The sequence below is a fragment of the Acipenser ruthenus genome, chromosome 38 (assembly GCF_902713425.1).
Source record: "Acipenser ruthenus chromosome 38, fAciRut3.2 maternal haplotype, whole genome shotgun sequence".
NCBI lineage: Eukaryota > Metazoa > Chordata > Actinopteri > Acipenseriformes > Acipenseridae > Acipenser > Acipenser ruthenus.
This window is the reverse complement of record NC_081226.1, coordinates 4,273,126-4,295,277: the sequence shown is the minus strand read 5'-3', so window position 1 is coordinate 4,295,277 and position 22,152 is coordinate 4,273,126. Positions and strand designations below refer to the sequence as shown.

The following is a 22,152-nucleotide window of genomic DNA, read 5'->3' as shown; positions in this document are numbered from 1 at the left end:
GATTCAATTCTTTTAGCCTGTCTGCATACGACATGCCTTTTAAACCCGGGATAATTCTGGTTGCTCTTCTTTGCACTCTTTCTAGAGCAGCAATATCCTTTTTGTAACGGGGTGACCAGAACTGAACACAATATTCTAGGTGAGGTCTTACTAATGCATTGTAGAGTTTTAACATTACTTCCCTTGATTTAAATTCAACACTTCTCACAATATATCCAAGCATCTTGTTGGCCTTTTTTCTAGCTTCTCCACATTGTCTAGATGAAGACCTTTCTGAGTCAATATAAACTCCTAGGTCTTTTTCATAGATTCCTTCTTCAATTTCAGTATCTCCCATATGATATTTATAATGCACATTTGTATTGCCTGTGTGCAGTACTTTTCTCTATTAAGTGTCATTTGCCATGTGTCTGCCCAGTTCTGAATGCTGTCTAGATCATTTTGAATGACCTTTGCTGCTGCAACAGTGTTTGCCGGTCTTCCAATTTTTGTGTCGTCTGCAAATTTAACAAGTTTGCTTACTTTATCAGAATCTAAATCATTAATGTAGATTAGGAATAGCAGAGGACCTAATACTGATCCTTGTGGTACACCTTGCTCCATTTTGAGGTTTCTCCTCTAATCAGTACTTTCTGTTTTCTACCTGTTAACCACTTCCTAATCCATGTGCATGCATTTCCTTGAATTCCTACTGCGTTCAATTTGAGAATTAATCTTTTATGCGGGACTTTGTCAAAAGCTTTCTGGAGATCTAATTAAACCATGTCGTATGCTTTGCAATTATCCATTGTCGATGTTGCATCCTCAAAAAAATCAAGTAGGTTAGTTAGACACGATCTCCCTTTCCTAAAACCATGCTGACTCTCTCTCAGGATACTGTTACCAAATAGGTAATTTGCCATTTTGGATCTTATTATAGTTTCCATAAGTTTACATATAATAGAAGTCAGGCTTATTGGTCTGTAGTTACCTGGTTCGGTTTTGTCTCCCTTTTTGTGGATCGGTATTATGTTTGCTATTTTCCAGTCTGTCGGTACAACTCCTGTGTCAAGAGACTGTTGCATGATCTTGGTTAGCGGTTTGTAAATAACTTCTTTCATTTCTTTGAGTACTATTGGGAGAATCTTAACCGGCCCAGGGGATTTGTTTATTTTAAGAGCTCATAGTCCCTTTAATACTTCTGCCTCTGTTATGCTAAAGTTATTTAAAACTGGATAGGAACAAGTCGACATGTGGGGCATGTTGTCCATGTCCTCCTTTGTAACAACCTGTGAAAAGTAATCATTTAATATATTTGCTATTTTTTTTTCTTCGTCTATGATTTTGCCATTTGTGTCTCTTAGACATCTAACCTAATATTTTATATACAGTGCCTATAGAAAGTCTACACCCCCTTGAACTTTTTTCACATTTTGTTGTGTCAGTGCCTCAGAGTTTCATGCATTTAATGAGGATTTTTTCCACTTATCTACACACCATACTCCACACTGGTAAGGTGAAAAATGTTTTTATTGAGAAAAAATATATATTAAAAATACAAAACTGAAAGATCATAATTGGATAAGTCTCCACACCCTGAGTTAATACTTGGTGGAAGCACCTTTCAATTATATTATACATTACAAACAAGAAGCAGTAGAGTATCATTTTCAGTTTTATTGTCCTGTTATCTGTGAGTCACTGGGTGTAGAGGCTGGCTGCAAACACGATGTCTCTCTTGATCATCATGGAGGCCTGCTCCATCTTGACATAGAGCACCGGGTCACCGATGATGCGCGCAGCATTCCGCACGTCACGGCACGTCTCATCCAATCGCTGGATACAGCGCACTACTATCCCCTCCTGCACATCCGTGAGCTGAGCAATCTCCGAGAAGGGCTTAGAGACAGAACGAGAGAGGGAGTGAGTGAGTGAGAAAGGTGGAGAGAGACAAAGAGAGAGTGTGAGAGACAATGACAGAGGAGGGAGACTGTGAACCACAATCACCTTCTGCACATCCGCCAGAGAAAGAACATAGAAATACACTGTGTGTGAGAGAGGGACACAGAAACACACAGAGGAGATACACAGTCCCACAATCCCTCTTTACCCAAGTCCTCCTGTATCCCACAAGTAACTACTCTCCCCTCCTCTCACTCACCAGCCCCCGGGCCCAGCAGTACACCACCTCCAGCAGCCCGAATTTGAACTGCGCCACGAAGTCCTCCACAGACTCGTTCATCCCACAATCCCTCTGTAGGGTCGCAATGCGCTCCGCCACACTCACGATGCGTTGCACACCCTGAGAGAGAGAAAGAGAGAGAGAGCAAGGAGAGCGATGAAACACACAGGCAGCACTATCAACACTGCACACCCTGAGAGAGAGAGAGAGAGAGAGAGAGAGAGAGAGAGAGAGAGCGTAAGGAGAGCGATGAAACACAGGCAGATAGACTGGTACCTGCTGCAGGGAGGTGTTGATGAGATAGAGAGAGACACACTGGTACCTGCTGCAGGAAGGTGTTGAGATATAGAGTGTGTGGGTACTATTGTAGGCAGTTAATATATTCTTAAAAGCAATAAATTAAAGGACCTCCAAAAAACTGTAGGGATAAAGAGATACCTTCGATTGTCAAGATCTCGGTGGGACCTCTACAATAAACAGTGTCCTATTATAATGTACAAACCCGTTTTTAATATCGCTCTCTGAAAACGATGGCGGATTTACACGTTACAACATGCCAAAAATAGACCACATTCCAGACTGTTCAAAGTTCATAAATCGTGTTTGTTCAACATGAGCGAATGACTCAATACTGGGAATCTCTTCTTAGAAAGATGGCATTTATTAAGCATGCAACAATATAAGTTTGAAAGTCACACAAAACAGTTACACAATTCATGTCACATTAAAAGCATTACAATGAGAACTATATTTAAGAATATTGTTACTTAGCCTGGAAAGCCGTCACTTTCAGCGTTCTGTTACCTTGTGTTTCTCCGAGTGTCAGGGCCCCCAACTTTGATGGATAAATACTGAGAGCTGAGGGCTCCAGGTGCAGTCTTGTAGTTTCTTAGAATCTGAGCGAGCAGGGATCAGCGGTCAGGGGATAGCGCAGGGGAATAGAGCAGGGGGCTAACGCAGGAGGATAGAGCAGGGGGCTAACGCAGGGGGATAGAGCAGGGGGCTAACGCAGGGGGATAGAGCAGGGGGATAACGCAGGGGAATAGAGCAGGGGGCTATAGCGCTGGGTAGCAGAGGCAAGGAGCTGGGGCTAAAGCAGGGGGTTTTATACTTTTCAAACAAAGAGATTATTTCAAATTTCCCGCTGCATGCTCTGATTGGCTATTTTGTAGCGAATGGGCTTGCAATCTTGATTGATTGCTCCCCCCTTCCTCTGTCTGATTAGTTCATTATCATAATCTGGAAAGGGGAATCTTTTAAAACGTGCATAACTTTTGCTAAATAATTCAGATTTTATTCTGAATTCCCGTTATTTTTACCATAAGAAATTACATTTCTTTAGACACCAAACATGTCTGGTTGCGACTTTGGTTAGACATTGCAAACAGTTTACTTCTCTTAGGGATTTATTACCTTGGTTATTTAAGAATAAAAACGCTTGCATCTTGTACTCATAATGGTATTAAATCAATATGATGTGATCTTTGTCTTAAATCTCTAAATCATTAAGCTATTTTTCTCTCTTTTCAGACTCCTATGCTAAACCACCTCTCTCTCACTTGATGGGTTAATTAAATCACAGAGACGGGTTTGATTAGCCTTTTGTTTCCTGAGTGCCTGGTGCATTCAAAGTGTTAGGTTGATTGTTATCTCTAGGCAAAGCTAGACAAATTAAAGTTCATTCAATGTAGATTCCTGATAATATATATAATATCATAAGAACATAACATAAGAAAGTCCATGATATTTGCAATATATTTGAGATGACAATGTCTATAGAACCTACAAGAGAGACACACTGGTACCTGCTGCAGGAAGGTGTTGAGATATGGAGAGAGACACACTGGTACCTGCTGCAGGAAAGTGTTGAGATATAGAGAGAGACACATTGGTACCTGCTGCAGGAAAGTGTTGAGATATAGAGAGAGACACATTGGTACCTGCTGCAGGAAGGTGTTGAGATATAGAGAGAGACACACTGGTACCTGCTGCAGGAAGGTGTTGAGATATAGAGAGAGAGACACTGGTACCTGCTGCAGGAAGGTGTTGAGATATAGAGAGACACACTGGTACCTGCTGCAGGAAGGTGTTGAGATATAGAGAGAGACACACTGGTACCTGCTGCAGGAAGGTGTTGAGATATAGAGAGAGACACACTGGTACCTGCTGCAGGAAGGTGTTGAGATATGGAGAGAGACACACTGGTACCTGCTGCAGGAAGGTGTTGAGATATAGAGAGAGATACATTGGTACCTGCTGCAGGAAAGTGTTGAGATATAGAGAGAGACACACTGGTACCTGCTGCAGGGAGGTGTTGATCTCGGGGGTGACCTGTGTTTTCTGCTGGAAGACGAGGCAGGAGAACACGGCCGCAATCTCCTCGGGGGGCAGGTCACTGAGCACGTTCTCAAACACCAGCTCTGTGACCATCAGCTCATGATTACTGATCTCACAGGCCACCCGGCCCTACAGCTGCACCGTGCAGGAGTCATCGACGTACTTCAGAGTCTTCAGAACCTGGGAGCAATCAATACTCAATCAATAATCCATCAATATCCTGTGTGTATGTCTGTGTGTCATGTGTACGTCTCAGAGTCTGTGTGTCTCTGTGCGAGTCTCTCAGCGTCTCTTTGTGTGTCTCAGCCTGTCTGTGTGTGTCTCAGCCTCTCAGCGCACTCACGTTGATTCTCTGCTCGTACTGAGGCAGCAGGCTCAGGCTGTGGTCTGATATTAAATACTGCAGATGCTCCAGTTCGTCCTGAATCAGCATTCTCTGCTTCAGCCGGGCGTACTGCAACAAAAAAACACACACAGTATTACAGACACACATCACATGAACCAGACTTTCATTTAACATTCAGTTACTGAAGAGCTGGAAAAACACAAGGTAACTTGATCCACAGAGGCAGATCACTAGATGGCACTGACTCTCAATTCTATAAACTCTTACTACATATATCGATGAGAGGCAACTCCAACTGAAGAGCTGCTCCTCAATGCATAGTGAAAGCCTCTTCACACAGAATGATCAGAAACACAGTATATATAAGTAACTGCTGCAAGAACCTTTTTCTTATAAATCTCTCAAGGTGCTTTGACTAGGAGTTTCCACTTTAACCTTAAGAAGAGACTTTTGAGGTCCTGAAAACTAGTGATTTTATTTCATAGTTAATCTAATAAACAGCATCACATCCTCAGATCTGTTTGTTAAACCATGTTTCATATTCGTACCTGCTGTGTGAACTTGGGGCTGTGTGCGCATGTGAAGGTCAGCAGTGTCCTGCAGGTGCCTGACCCTCATTGACCCCTCAACCACATCCAAGTCCTTCAGCTGCAGGTCATTCACAGGGTCGAGGGGTGTGATCCCGTCAGGGTTCGACTCGGCCAATCGCAGCAGCTCCTGCGTTGCCTTGGTAACAGCCTGGCCTGGTGGGTCCAGCCTGTACAGAGTCTTTCTCAGTGTCATAAGCACCTAATATATTTTTTTTCTTACTGCATGTGGCAAAGTGGTGAGTGGATACAGGTGAGTGCAGTCCAGGTACAAACACACAGACAATTACGAACAGGCGCAAGGGTGTTTATTGATAAATTACAATGTCCAGAGCCTTAAATGCAAATACCTGTAAACAATAATGCTGGAAGTGATTACAGCGGCGTGTATCACTTTGGTTTTTGTAAATTCCCACGGTTTTGACCCGCAACCAAAAAGTCCAGTTTTGTCACCCACACAAAACACAAAGACACAGACACAGTTCCTACGGTGCCTGATTTAAGTGCTTGTGGTGAAAAGACAGTACGTTGTGAAACAGGGAAGTGCTGGTGTCCGGATTTGTTGCTGGCCTGCAGCTGCAGCTCCGGATAGTGTTAGTAGTCTTAAAACAACACAAACAGAACAATGTTACAAGACAGACTAACAAATACAACACTCACGGTTCTCACAATTGCAGGGTTTCCTTTTGGTTCTTTCTCTAACCATTCACCAAGGAACAGATCACGTACGCTACCCCCCTATTTATATCCTCGCTCATGACTCCTAAGTTAACGAGCGCATCCGCTCCTCCAATCTGCAGCAGCAGTTGTGATGCATAGTTCACCCCCTAGTCTCTATAAGTCGCTTTGGTTAAAATACTAATTTAATTAATTAATGAATTAAGTGTTTACTGGCTACCTCTAATCAAGTTGAGAGTTGTATGGCAAAGAGTGAGCGAGAATGAAATACACTCTCAACTAGATTAGAGGAAGCTGACCCAGTGTGCTGCTCTCACCTTCACCAGCCCACGAGTGAACAGCATCTCCACCACCTCTTTGAGAATGGGCAGGATCCCGCTGTGATGAACCCCCACACCCCTCTTCAGCAGATCACTCATCTGGAGAACCTGAGAGAGAGAGGTGGGACGGGACAAACAGGCACATGTATAATGTTTCAGAACAGGCTGCACAGCGCCATGTAGAAACTTTTTCTCAACCTTCTCACGCCCGCCGGGATATATTCCACGTTTTAGAACCACTGCTCTAGATAAATGTAAGCATGTCATTGTGATAGATTGTCTCCATACACTCTCACACAGCTCTCTCTCACACACTCAGACAGTCTCCATACACTCTCACACAGCTCTCTCACACACTCAGACAGACTGTCTCCATACACAGCTCTCTCTGACACTCACTCCCTCCCTCGCACTCCTTCCCTCTCTCTCTCCCTCTATCTCACCTGTGGTAGCTGTCAGTCAGAGCCCTTCAGTCGTGTGATGCACTTCTGAAAGAACACGTGGGTCTCACTCTTCTCGGCGCTGCTGGTGAGGTCGAGCATGGCCAGGTCGCGGGCGTTCTCATCGCAGCGGGAACGAGAGAACGTGAAGCAAACCGCGGGCAGCTGGTCCTTCTTAGAGACAGAGTGGAGCAGGGAGAGCCAGACTGAGCGATCCTGAGACAGAGAGAGGGGGAGGGAGAGAGAGAGGGCAAGGGGGAGGGGGAGGGGGAGAGAGAAAGAGTGTGAGAGAAGGGGAGTGAGATGGAGAGAGAACTTTCAGACTGGAGTGTCCCCTCTTCCTCCACCACTCGTGTTTCCTTCCTAACCTGCTTGGCAGTAGAGCTCCTGCTCCCTCCCTCCTTCTCCCCCCTCTTCCCTCCCTCTCGCCTCCTCCTCCTCCCTATCCCTCTCCCCTCCTCCCTCGCTCCCTACCCCCTTCCTGCTCCCTTCCACTCCCCCACCTGGCTGCTAGTAGAGCTGTGTGCTCCAGGTCTGGCACCGAATAACTGGGCATGTTTGCTGGTTCGCTCCTTCTTGGCTTCGACTGCAGCGTAGTACCTGAGAGGAAACAAACAGACACATCAGCCAGTGCACAGGCCTCTAACACACACCCACACCCACACACCCACACACATAGAAACACATTGACTGACACACAAAGAAACACACACTGATACACACGCAAAATGAAACACACACAGACAAACATACTGATACACGCTGAAATACACACTGACACACACACACACTGACACGGCTCTGAATACACACTTAACCATCAGTAACATGAAAGAGGATCACTGTGACCTGCAGCTACTGTATGCCTGTGGAAAAATGGACGGGTGCGAGACAGACAGATGGACAGGTGCCTTCACACTCTCAATAACAAGTAACAAGCTCAGGTGTCTTATTAAATGCGTAGTAAAACCAGGAATGGATCAAACTACGTTGGAATGGGAGTTTTATTTCCATCCCTGACATCCGTACCAAGTTACATCACAGTTGGACAAGTTTATGTAAAATTGTGACAGACAGACAGACAGACAGACAGACAGAGACAGGCAGGTAGAGACAGACAGGAAGACAGTTCTCTCCGCTCACCCCTTGGTGAGGAAGTTGTTGTTGGCGTCGAGCAGCAGGAAGAGCTCGTTCTGAGTCTTGTTGCTGTTTCCTGTGTAGAGGAAGTGCTCCAGAGGGACCGGCTTCTTCACAGTGCTGATCACAAAGATCTGCTTCTGTTTGATACGCCTGGAGAGAGAGGGGGGGGTGGCGGGTGACAAGCTGATTCAGCATACATATATATATATATATATATATATATATATATATATCAGCTGTGTTGATATATAGATGGATAGTTGCATTGGTGAGATAACAAGAGAGAGACACAGCATGATCAGCACCTCCTCCCACACCACCCCTCTGAGAAAACAAGAGAGACACAGCATGATCAGCACCTCCCACACCACCCCTCTGAGAAAACAATATAAAACAGAGAGCGAGAGAGAGTGACAGAGAGAGAGAGAGAGACACAGGCAGGCAGACAGACAGACAGTACCTCTGCATCATTGATGTAGTGCACCTCATCAAATATCACCCACTCCAAATCTCTGATAACATCAGAGCCATTGTACAGCATTGACCTGGAGAGAGAGAGAGACATGGAGGGGTTAAACACTATAGCACAGAGTCCTGTATTGCAGGTATTAAACACTATATTGTATTGCAGGGTTTAAGTCAAGTCAAGACTAAAAACGCACTTTTACAAAATGGCTTTCTTATCTTACTGGGTTTTAATGTAACTTTAAAATTGCTGCTTCTATATTATGTGTATACTGTTATTTAAATGGTCTGATTATGGCAGTTGAATGTGTGACATGCTATACAAATGTATTGTGGTTTGCTCTTTTTCTGCTATGTACTGTACAGTGCTTTGCGATACTTTTGTATAAAAAGCGCTATATAAGTGCAATAAAAAATAAATAAAATAAAATAAACACTATATTGTATTGCATTTATTAAACACTACAGTGCTCTCGGTTATAATGTGCCTCAGATATAACGCTCCTACAGCATGTCCCCCAATTCCCTATACTAGTGATTCATGCAATATTTCTACAGTAAATACAGTACTGGTGTTGTTCAAACTGTAAACAACTTCTCAGTCTAACTTCCGTTTCTGTCTCTCCCTTTTGTATCTGAACTGAAGAAAAGCAGCGCTGGCAATTTATAACACAGACATCTTATTCAACATTTGTTTTATAACTAAATAAATATGAGGCCTATTACATGGTTCTCTTTCCTAATGCATTTACTTTTTTGCAGCGAGAGGAGCTGCGGCTTTCTCCGTGAGATGAGACACTTCAGCCCCACTCCAGTAGCCGAACCTGGGGCGAGCCCATTCCCTCTTCCCCTCTCCTGACCCGCTCTCCTTCTCACACTTGGTTTGCTTGTCTGTCGCTTTGAACTGAACTCCTTAAAATGATCCACGAGTGGGAATGTTACCTTTAATTATTATTTTTTTTTTTTGGTAAAAAATATAGCGTTGATTACATGGTGCTTTATGCATGGTTAATTCACCTTAAGCTACATTTTTGCTTCACACTATGTGCATTATAGAGAGGGAGTTATTTTATTTTGTATTTTAGTCAGATGTGTGTTATGTGTCCCGCGGTGACCCCCACCCCCTCCCCCGTTTACAACGCTCTTCAGTTATAACGCTCATATTGTGTGTCCCCAGAGACCCGCGTTATAGCGAGGGAGCACTGTATATTGTAGTGCAGGTATTAAACACTATATTGTATTGCAGGTATGTACCTCAGTATCTCAGTGGTCATAATAAGACAGGAGGCTTCTGGGCTCAGTTGCACATCTCCAGTTAGCAGACCCACATCCTGGAACGTGGTCTTGAAGTCTCTGAACTTCTGATTTGACAGGACCTTGATGGGTGAGGTGTAGATCGTCCTATCAGAAAGCAGAAACAACTCATTGCATCATCCGGCCACACCCCTCTTTACACCAGCAGATTTGAACTTTATTTAGGAACCATGTTGGGTAGCTACTGTAATTCTATAGCAGGTTTTATAGTAAATCTATATGAAAATGTATAAACTCTACCGCAGCCAAGCAAACGCTCAGCTGTCTCACCTGGTCATGTGTTTCTGCGACAGCGCAATGGCATACTCTGCAACCATGGTCTTCCCAGCGGACGTGTGTGCAGCGACGAACACGGAGTCGTGATTCTCCGAGTGCAGGATCGCCTGTTTCTGAAACACATCCAGCTCGAAGGGCTACTGAGGGGGGGGGGGGGGGGGGGGGGGTTATAGAGGAGAGGGGAGAGAGGAGTAAATAAAAAAAACAAACATTTAAATTAAGTGGATTCAACTGAAAAATAAAGGGGCGAGAGAGACACACAGAGACATATAAAGATGCATAGGAAGACAGATAGAATAACACATACACAGAGACACAAATACCCCGTTTATACAAGCCACTTCTAAGTGGCTTAGGTCCAGCTGTCCTAAAAGTGTCCGACTCCAGAGGGGTCTGCTTTTTGCTGTGCTGTGAATGCAGTGGTCCCCGAGATGGCTCACGTTTACCACGTGCACTCGTGGTCAACACCCTCATGGTGAGCATCAAACAGGCACAGACAACAGCAACAGAAAGTTGGGATTGTTAATCGGACAACAACCAAAAAATATCAGAACGGACACAATTGAAAGTCACAGATGTTTCTTTGAGCTATTAAACATGAGTTTCGTTGTTTTTGAATAGCAAAAATAAGTGTTGGGTAAAAAATAAACAGGAGCTATTGTTTACATTTCCACACAAGTTGTGAGAATGATGTGTACATGAAGCATGTACACTAACACCTGTTTCTTTAAATGCCCAATACGCAAGTTTCCAATGCTCCGCTCCATTTCTGATGGTAAAATAAAATCTTTATTGGCACGGAACAACCACCTTGAAGTAGAACCATACAAGAGACACAAATAAGAAGCTTGTTGTTGATTTAAACACTTCCGTTTTGGGGAGGGGAAATGTCTTAATTACAAATTAATTGAACCCCACTTTTAATTTGTATTTCACATTTCTTCTGGACAGGTTCAGGAACACAGCAATTTCATCATCACTTCGTAAATCTCCATCAAGCATAGGCGCCGGAGACGGGTGGGCCAACGGGCCACTGCCCACACACTTTTTAAACAGGGGGGGCCTGCCCACCCACTTTTAACAGCAAGGGCGAGAAGAAAAAAAAAAAATTATATATATATTTTAATACTTTGAATCTCATCGTTCTTCCAAAACACAGTGACACAGATAAGTCAAATAAATCCACAAATTAAGACGACACCGGAACTGTGTTGATAGACAATAACCCTAACGTTTTGCTCGCTGTGCCCCCAGCTTCTACAGCGGTAGCTTTTAACAGATCTGTGGCAGGAACGGCTGAGTGGTCGGACGTCACGGCAGAAGAAGGGACAACAAAAACAAAAAGGTATTGTGCAGTGGCGCGGGCGCCGTTTTATTTAATGAATTCAAAAAAAATAAATAAAATATTTAAACAGAAAACAGTCGCTCACAGAGCAAAATAAATAGTTAAACAAAACAAAATCACGAACACAAAATAATAACTGCAACACAGGTCAGGCTGGGCAGATTGCCTTCACTGTTCCTATGTTTACTTTCTCTCTCGTTTCTCCGTCACTCCTCTCGCACACTCTCCTTATGACACCCACCCTGAACTGGAGAACTGCAGGCTTTTTATATTCAGGTGACCATCTCCCGATTAGCAACTAAATTAATCACTTAATTAATTCGGGAGATGCCCACCTTCTGCACGAGTATTTTTCATTACACCTGGCAGAGGACGAGCACCGATCTCGCCTCTGCCAGGACACGTTTTAAAAATAAACAAAACAATAACAAACATACGGCGCTCGCCGACATAAATACAATAAATCATAATAAACAAAAACAATACTTTGCACAGGGGCGGAGGATGAACCCTCGTTCTAAAAATAACACAAAACAATGTACAGGGCTGCTCGCCCTGTTACATATCCCCCCCCTTGTGCAACGCACACATGGCCCCAACGGCCACCTCCCCCCTCAGTCTCAAAGTCCCGGACGAGGGGGAAGAGAGTTGCTTCTGGGGGGTGGCCATGGTGGAATCTCCGGCACCCCCCAATTCTTCGTGGCCGGCAGCTCCCTCTTCTGGGGCTCCCTCCACACTCTCTCCTGCCGCGAAATTGCGGCTGGGGGAGCTGGTCTCCTGACCTTCCCCCTCCTCTTCATGGCCAGCAGTTCCCCTCCGTGGGGCTCTGACCACACAAACTCCTGCCGCGAAAGTGCGGCTGGGGGAGCTGGTCTCCTGACCTCCCCCCCCTTCTTCATAGCCGGCAGTTCCCCTCCGTGGGGCTCCGACCACACAATATCCTGCCGCGAAAGTGCGGCTGGGGGAGCTGGTCTCCTGACCTCCCCCCCTTTCTTGATGGCCGGCAGCTCCCCTCCGTGGGGCTCCGACCACATGACCTCTGGCCGCGAAAGTGCGGCTGGGGGAGCTGGTCTCCTGACCTCCCCCCCTTTCTTGATGGCCGGCAGCTCCCCTCCATGGGGATCCGACCACAGTATAGGGACCCCAGGTGAAGCAGGATCCCTGGCGACCCCAGGCGACGGCAGCGGACCCTCGGGAGGCGACGGCAGCGGCAGCGGACCCTCGGGAGGCGACGGCAGCGGCAGCGGACCCTCGGGAGGCGACGGCAGCGGCAGCGGACCCTCGGGAGGCGACGGCAGCGGCAGCGGACCCTCGGGAGGCGACGGCAGCGGACCCTCGGGAGGCAACGCAGGACCGGCAGCAACCCTAGGAGATGCAAGGGAGACACAGGCGACCCTAGGCGATGCCGACGGCGGGAGGGGAGCCCCTGGCCATGAAGGCGGCAGCAGGAGCTCCACTTCTCCCAATGGTGGTGGTGGAGGTAGAGGTAGCTCCTGCTCCTCTCCTCCTGACAGTAAAGGCGGCAGGGGCTCCTCCTCTTCTGGCGGCCAAGGCGGCAGGGGCTTCTCCCCTTCTGGCAGCCAGGGCGGCAGGGGCTCCTCCCCTTCTGGCGGCCAAGGCGGCAGGGCTTCCTCCCCTTCAGGCGGCCAAGGCGGCAGGGCTTCCTCCCCTTCAGGCGGCCAAGGCGGCAGGGCTTCCTCCCCTTCAGGCGGCCAAGGCGGCAGGGCTTCCTCCCCTTCAGGCTCCGAAGGCGGCAGGGCTTCCTCCCCTTCAGGCTCCGAAGGCGGCAGGGCTTCCTCCCCTTCAGGCTGCGAAGGCGGCAGGGCTTCCTCCCCTTCAGGCTGCGAAGGCGGCAGGGCTTCCTCCCCTTCAGGCTGCGAAGGCGGCAGGGCTTCCTCCCCTTCAGGCTCCGAAGGCGGCAGGGCTTCCTCCCCTTCAGGCTGCGAAGGCGGCAGGGGCTCCTCCCCTTCTGGCAGCGAAGGCGGCTCCTCCCCTTCTGGCAGCGAAGGCGGCTCCTCCCCTTCTGGCAGCGAAGGCGGCTCCTCCCCTTCTGGCAGCGAAGGCGGCTCCTCCCCTTCTGGCAGCGAAGGCGGCTCCTCCCCTTCTGGCAGCGAAGGCGGCTCCTCCCCTTCTGGCAGCGACAGGGAAACCAGCAGGCATGTTCCCTCTGCTGGTTGTGGTGGAAGCGGAACCAGCAGGCATGCTCCCTCTGCTGGTGGTGGTGGTGGGAGCAACATGTCGTCCTCCCACGGAGACGGAGGTGGCACCAGCAGGTATGCTCCCTCTGCTGGTGGTGGGAGCGACACGTCGTCCTCCCACGACGGTGGAGGTGGAACCAGCAGGAATGCTCCCTCTGCTGGCTCCCACGACGGTGGAGGTGGAACCAGCAGGAATGCTCCCTCTGCTGGCGGAGGTGGGAGCGACACACAGTCCTCCCATGGAGACGGAGGTGGAACCAGCAGGCATGCTCCCTCTGCTGGCGGAGGTGGGAGCGACTCACATTCCTCCCAGGGCGGTGGAGATGGCACCAGCAGGTATGCTCCCTCTGCTGGCGGAGGTGGGAGCGACTCACAGTCCTCCCACGGCGGTGGAGGGGGAACCAGCAGGTATTCTCCCTCTGCTGGCGGAGGTGGGAGCGACTCACAGTCCTCCCACGGAGACGGAGGTGGCACCAGCAGGTATTCTCCCTCTGCTGGTGGTGGTGGGAGCGACTCACAGTCCTCCCATGGAGATGGAGGCGGCACCAGCAGGTATTCCCCCTCTGCTGGCAGGTACCTGGGCTGTGGACCTTCGGCCTTCCCCTTCTTGGGCCGTGGACGCACCGACTCCCCCCTCTTGGGCCGTGGATGCACCGACTCCCCCCTCTTGGGCCGTGGACGCACCGACTCCCCCCTCTTGGGCCGTGGACGCACCGACTCCCCCCTCTTGGGCGCAGGACGTTCGGGCTCCTCCCTTTTAGGCGCAGGACATTCGGGCTCCTCCCACTCAGGCGCAGGACATTCGGGCTCCTCCCACTCAGGCGCAGGACATTCGGGCTCCTCCCATTCCAGGTCCGTGTTCCCTCTCTGCCTCCTTCTCCTCACCTTCCGCTCTCTCCCCTCTCGCTCCTGGTAGACCCAGTCGACCATCTGGGTCATCCTCTCCAAGGCCTCTATGAGCCCTGGATATCCTCTGGTGATGGCTTTTTCCTGAACTTCTGGCTCCAGCCTAACGAAGTCCAAGAGGATATCCAGGTTGCTGTCCCCCAGCAGATGTCTCCCCTCTGTTTTTAACCACAGCGGGGCGCTGGTGTCCCTCAGCCAGCTCTCATACCTCTCCATCCTTCTCTGGAGAGGTGGCCTCTGTGGAGCACTTTCCCTCCGGTAGTGCCTCACCTCCGTGAAGTGCAGGCACCACGAAGCTTCCTCCCACTTCTTTCCTCCCATCTTCCTTCCTCCTCTTCACTCCACACACAAAAACGAAAAAAAAAAAAAAAAAACGAAAAAACCTGCAGTACCCTCTTCTGCCTGCGTCCTGGAGGCGCTGCGATCCCACGCAGGACACCACGTGTGACAGGAATGGACGAGGGTCTGACGTCACGGCAGAAGAAGGGACCACAACAACAAAAAGGTATTGTGCAGTGGCGCGGGCGCCGTTTTATTTAATGAATTCAAAAAAAATAAATAAAATATTTAAACAGAAAACAGTCGCTCACAGAGCAAAATAAATAGTTAAACAAAACAAAATCACGAACACAAAATAATAACTGCAACACAGGTCAGGCTGGGCAGATTGCCTTCACTGTTCCTATGTTTACTTTCTCTCTCGTTTCTCCGTCACTCCTCTCGCACACTCTCCTTATGACACCCACCCTGAACTGGAGAACTGCAGGCTTTTTATATTCAGGTGACCATCTCCCGATTAGCAACTAAATTAATCACTTAATTAATTCGGGAGATGGCCACCTTCTGCACGAGTATTTTTCATTACACCTGGCAGAGGACGAGCACCGATCTCGCCTCTGCCAGGACACGTTTTAAAAATAAACAAAACAATAACAAACATACGGCGCTCGCCGACATAAATACAATAAATCATAATAAACAAAAACAATACTTTGCACAGGGGCGGAGGATGAACCCTCGTTCTAAAAATAACACAAAACAATGTACAGGGCTGCTCGCCCTGTTACAAGATCATATGGGAATGAATGAGTGCAGAGAAGCCCAGTGTGTGTGGTAGCGAATGTTGCTGCATTTGTCATCTGGTAACACTGCAGAACTGTTGAAACATTTGTTACCATTTCATGTAATTTGTGTGTGAAGCAGTAAATAACTGTAGAACTTTATATAAAAAAATAAATAAATACTTCATACCAATATATATATATACATATATATATACACACACACCCCTTACTCCTCTTACAACACACACATTCACAGTGAAACACACACACACAGACAGACACCCTCACAGTTAAATAGACAGACACACACAGATAGAGACACACACACCCCGACAGACAGACACAAACAAGTACCTTGAATGCTGGCTCTGGTATTCTCTTGTAGAAGCACAGACACACACACACACACACACACACACACACACACACACACACACACACAGAGTCATTACCTTGAATGCTGGCTGTGGTATTCTCATGTAGAAGCACAGACACACACACACACACACACACAGACACAGACACACAAACACACACACACACACAGTACCCTGAATGCTGGCTCTGGTATTCTCATGTAGAAGCACACACACACACACACACACACACACGTGTATATATACACACACACACCCCTTACTTCTCTTACAACACACACATTCACAGTGAAACACACACACAGACAGACACCCTCACAATTAAATAGACAGACACACACACAGATAGAGACACACACACCCCGACAGACAGACACAAACAAGTACCTTGAATGCTGGCTCTGGTATTCTCTTGTAGAAGCACAGACACACACGCACACACACACAAACACACACACAAACACACACACACAGAGTCAGTACCCTGAATGCTGGCTGTGGTATTCTCATGTAGAAGCACACACACACAGAATCAGTACCCTGAATGCTGGCTCTGGTATTCTCTTGTAGAAGCACACACACACAGACATACACACACACACAGACACAAAGAGTCAGTACCCTGAATGCTGGCTCTGGTATTCTCATGTAGAAGCACACACACACAGACACACAGAGTCAGTACCTTGAATGCTGGCTCTGGTATTCTCATGTAGAAGCACACACACACACAGACACACAGAGTCAGTACCTTGAATGCTGGCTCTGGTATTCTCATGTAGAAGCACAGACACACACACACACACACACACACACACACACACACACACACACACACACAGACACACAGAGTCAGTACCTTGAATGCTGGCTCTGGTATTCTCATGTAGAAGCACACACACACACACACACACACACACAGAGTCAGTACCTTGAATGCTGGCTCTGGTATTCTCATGTAGAAGCACAGACACACACACACACACACACACACACACAGACACACACACAGACACACACAGAGTCAGTACCCTGAATGCTGGCTGTGGTATTCTCATGTAGAAGCACACACACACACAGACACACAGAGTCAGTACCTTGAATGCTGGCTCTGGTATTCTCATGTAGAAGCACACACACACACAGACACACAGAGTCAGTACCCTGAATGCTGGCTCTGGTATTCTCATGTAGAAGCACACACACACACAGACACACAGAGTCAGTACCTTGAATGCTGGCTCTGGTATTCTCATGTAGAAGCACACACACACACACCCACACACACACACACACACACACACACACAGAGTCAGTACCCTGAATGCTGGCTCTGGTATTCTCATGTAGAAGCACAGACACACACACACACACACACACACACACACACAGAGTCAGTACCCTGAATGCTGGCTCTGGTATTCTCATGTAGAAGCACACACACACCCACCCACACCCCCACACACACACACAGACACACAGAGTCAGTACCTTGAATGCTGGCTCTGGTATTCTCTTGTAGAAGCACAGACACACAGAGTCAGTACCTTGAATGCTGGCTCTGGTATTCTCTTGTAGAAGCACACACACACACAGACACACAGAGTCAGTACCTTGAATGCTGGCTCTGGTATTCTCATGTAGAAGCACACACACACACAGACACACAGAGTCAGTACCTTGAATGCTGGCTCTGGTATTCTCATGTAGAAGCACACACACACACAGACACACAGAGTCAGTACCTTGAATGCTGGCTCTGGTATTCTCATGTAGAAGCACACACACACACAGACACACAGAGTCAGTACCTTGAATGCTGGCTCTGGTATTCTCATGTAGAAGCACACACACACACAGACACACAGAGTCAGTACCTTGAATGCTGGCTCTGGTATTCTCTTGTAGAAGCACACACACACACAGACACACAGAGTCAGTACCTTGAATGCTGGCTCTGGTATTCTCATGTAGAAGCACACACACACACAGACACACAGAGTCAGTACCTTGAATGCTGGCTCTGGTATTCTCTTGTAGAAGTCTGTGCAGGGGGAGTTGATATCCACCGGCACTGCCCAGCGCTCTCTCTCCCTCTCACCCGCCCCAGGAGATGGGGGGACAAGGAAGGGCGGGACAGACTCCGGGGGGGCAACAGAGCTCTGGAGAGGGGAGAAAGGGGCAGTTCAGGATACAGAGAGCCTCCATACACCCCCCAATTCAGAAGCTCTCAATTCACAGTGATCTAGCGTCACACTTAATTGGAGATTATTGGGGGGGGCATACGTTGTGTCCGACATATCCGTATGCACAGCATAACGGTGTCTGTATTAGCGAGGGAGTGCTGTATAACAAACACTGAGCAATATCCAACTGAAAACAAATCATTCAATCAAATAAATAAACAAATAAAAAGACCACACGAACGACGAAATTCGTCACATTAGCTGCTATTCCACCGGGATTCATTATGAAATTGTGGCCATTTTGTTCATTTTCAGGATGAGAAAAATCATTACCAAAAACTTACTATGGTATTTTTGCACAGGTTCTTTGCAGTTTTTCCCATGGTTATACTAACAATTACCATAGTTGCCAGGTATATTAATATGCTTTACCATACCTTCCTGTGCTTTCACTGTGCTTTATTACACTTTGCTGTGATTTTACCGCAGAGAAACTTTTAGAAGTGTTACTCGGGAGTCCCATCCAACCCTGTGAAACTCTATCAGATGCATGGGGATTTGCAGCCATTGTTTTAAAGTGTTACAAATAAAAACAGAGGCAGAGAGACAGAAAGATGTTTTTGTGTCACCTGTAGACCGAATTCTTCCAGACTATTTGATCTGGGCAGAGTCTTGCCTGCAGACAGTTCCTCCTTCCCTCCTCCTCTCCCCTTCCCTCCCTCCCTCCCTCTTCCTCCTCCTGTCCCAGGTCGATGATGTCATCAAGAGTGGACAGCAGAGAGAGGAGGTTGAGAGAGGAGGGAGGTGCACTGGGGTCTAACGGAGAAAGATAAACAAATACTTTAAATATGTAATTATTAACACACACACATATCCCATACAAACACCTACAGAGGGATCTCATAATCTCGTAGTAAACACCTACAAGTACATTTGTATACCTGTGGATTATAGCCAAACACAATCTAAAATGCCTAGGATGTATGACGAAAGTTTGGTACTGCATCCACACACACCCAGATTCAGATACACTCAATAGCGGGTGAATTTCCTAATCAAGTTGCATACTGTTTGTAACACAGTACTTAATGTATAAAACAGAAAATTATTTGATTTCAAACCTTTGTGAAAAGTGTAAGGTACTGCACGCATGCAATACAAATGTGCATTATAAGTACCATATGGGAGATACTGAAATTGAAGAAGGAATCTATGAAAAAGACCTAGGAGTTTATGTTGACTCAGAAAGGTCTTCATCTAGACAGTGTGGAGAAGCTATAAAAAAGGCCAACAAAATGCTCGGATATATAGTGAAAAGGGTTACATTTAAATCAAGGGAAGTAATTGGGCGGGTTTAGTTCTGAGGTTGGGTCAGTAACATCAGGGTCCCACAAGGCTCTATCCTGGGCCCTGTGATATTTAGTATTTATATGTTTCCCCTCGGCCACATATTAAGATCAGACAGTCTGAATTGTCATTTTTACACAGATGACACTCAAATCTATATTCATTCTAAACCTGATATTGATGCTGCTGCCTCTGTTCTTACTACCTGTATCTCTGATATAAAAAGTTGGATGTTGCAAAATGTTTTACACCTAAATTGTAATGAGACTGAGGTTATGCTGTTAGGTACTTCCCATCAGCTAAGTAAAACCAATGCTGTAAATCTGTCAGTTGTGGCTCCCGAGTGGCGCATCCAGTAAAGGCGCTCCGCGTGGAGTGCAGGATGCGCTCTATAGTCTGGATGTCGCGAGTTCGAGTCCAGGCTATTCCTTTGCCAACCGAGGACGGGTGCTTCCAGGGGCGGCGCTCAATTGGCCAAGCGCTGCCCGGGGGGAGGGAGGGTTCGGACGGCCAGGGTGTTCTGGACTCACAGCGCACCAGCGACCCCTATAGTCTGGCCGGGCACCTGCGGGCTTGCCTGTAATCAGAGTGGATTTTAAAATGAATGGCCTATTACTAAGAGGGTTTAAACTGCTTTATACTGCCCCCTACAGGATAGACTGTGTCAGGAGAGAAACACTGTTTTGTACAGTACAATGTGTGCTACTGATTTTAGATGTCATTCATGCACTGGTTTCCTATGCATGATATCTTTTTGATGCAGTCATTTATACACTCTGCTATATGAACGAATACAAACATCATTTCAAGCAGTGTTTGTTGAAATATTTTATTTTCTTACCTTTATCAAAGTTAATATCTTCTGTCCTTTCTTTTTAATTTGGTTCATCCATTCCCCCTAAAAGTAACATTGGAACCATTTAAAAAAAAAAAAAACTTTTGAAGAAATGTTCCCTTCAATAACACAGATGAAGTGCTCTGTCCTTCGGATGAGAGGTAAAACTGAGGTTCTATTGTAAGTGACTTGGCAGCAGAAGTTGTGTTGCACAGTTCACCCCCTAGTCTCTGTAAGTCGCTTTGGATAAAAGTGTCTGCTAAATAAATAAATATAATAATAATAATAATAATAATAATAATAATAATAATAATAATGTAACACTGACGAAGGCAGTAGCTGAAACTCTCGTCTGCCTGGCTAGTGTCATCATCAGTGTTTCTTAGCGTAGGAAAATAGTCCCGGCTCTGTGTCAGTGGCGGAGGGATACGTACCTGGCCAGAAGGGGTAGTTGGTGGTGCTGCCTCTCACCCCCTGAGAGGGGGGTCCGGGGGGCCGCTGGAGGGACAGTGAGTTTTTGGAAGAAAGGCCGGTGTCTTCAAGCAGCTCCTACACACAACACAACACAAACGCACACAGTGACACAACTGCAAAGGGTTTCACAAAAGGAATGCAATTGTACCTATTTTTGTCTCCCTCTCACTCCTAGTTTCCCTTCCTCTCTCTCTCCACAATTTAGGCTTTTATAAATGTATTTTAATTCTAATAAACCTGCTCACTTTATCTAATGCCATCAAATAACAGGATTAGCCTGATAGTCCTTCTCTGTAGCGAGGCGCAACAAACACACACACACACACACACACACACACACACAAAAACACAGACAGACACACACAGACAGACACAGACACACAGACCTCTTGAAAGTCCAGCAACTCCCCAGTCGTCAGGTTCCTCACCACTTTCAGTGTGGAATGTACGGGGCTGGGCTCCACATGAAGCAGGGAGTCAAAGCACTGCGAGCGTTTGAAAACCCTGCAGCACAAACAAGAGAAACACACTTGGGCAACCCCACGCTGGAACCCAGAGAAACACACATGGGCAACCCCACACTGGAACCCAGAGAAACACACATGGGCAACCCCATACTAAAGCCCTGAGAAAAAGGCTAGTCTAGTGCATTAACATTACCCCACCAGCACCACATACCAACCAGACCTCCAAATTAGAACCCAGGTCTCCAGAGAAAGGTGAAAGGTTTGTATCTAATGCATTAACATTTACCACCACCTAACCCTCCCCCAGATTAGAACCCAGGTCTCCAGAGAAAGGTGAAAGGCTTGTATCTAATACCTTAACATTTACCACCACCTTGCTCCCCAGATTAGAACTCAGGTCTCTACAGAAAGGTGAAAGGCTTGTGTCTAATGCATTAACATTTAGCGCCATCTAGCCCTCCCCCAGATTAGAACCCAGGTCTCCAGAGAAAGGTGGGAACTTACTTATGGAATTTTTGAAAGGCATTCTCAAAGTTGTGGATGGGAAGCCATTCTGGATCGCTCAGGAAGCGCCTCTCCACCTCCGAGATCAGATCCAGGGCAAAGGGCGGCAAACCTTGGGGCAGCTGCATTAAAAATGATAAAAGTCACGGTTTCATCATTCTACGCCAAACCATTGCTGCAATTCTAGTTGCCTGTCAAAGATACATGTAACATGTAACACAGACTATACTGTGTCACTATATATATATATATACACACATACATACTCAGACACTGTGTGCAAAGATGGTACATACTTACCCCAAAAGACTTAAAGCTGTTATTGCAGCGAAAGGTGGCTCTACCAAATATTAATGTGTGGGGGTTGAATACTTATGCAAGCAAG

The 22,152-nt window shown here is 47.0% G+C and overlaps 1 pseudogene; it reads right to left on the bottom strand.

The window, feature by feature from the left end:
* Positions 1-1,619: 1,619 nt before the first annotated feature.
* On the bottom strand, positions 1,620-21,895 carry LOC117963018 (superkiller complex protein 2-like; annotated as a pseudogene).
* Positions 21,896-22,152: the final 257 nt, after the last annotated feature.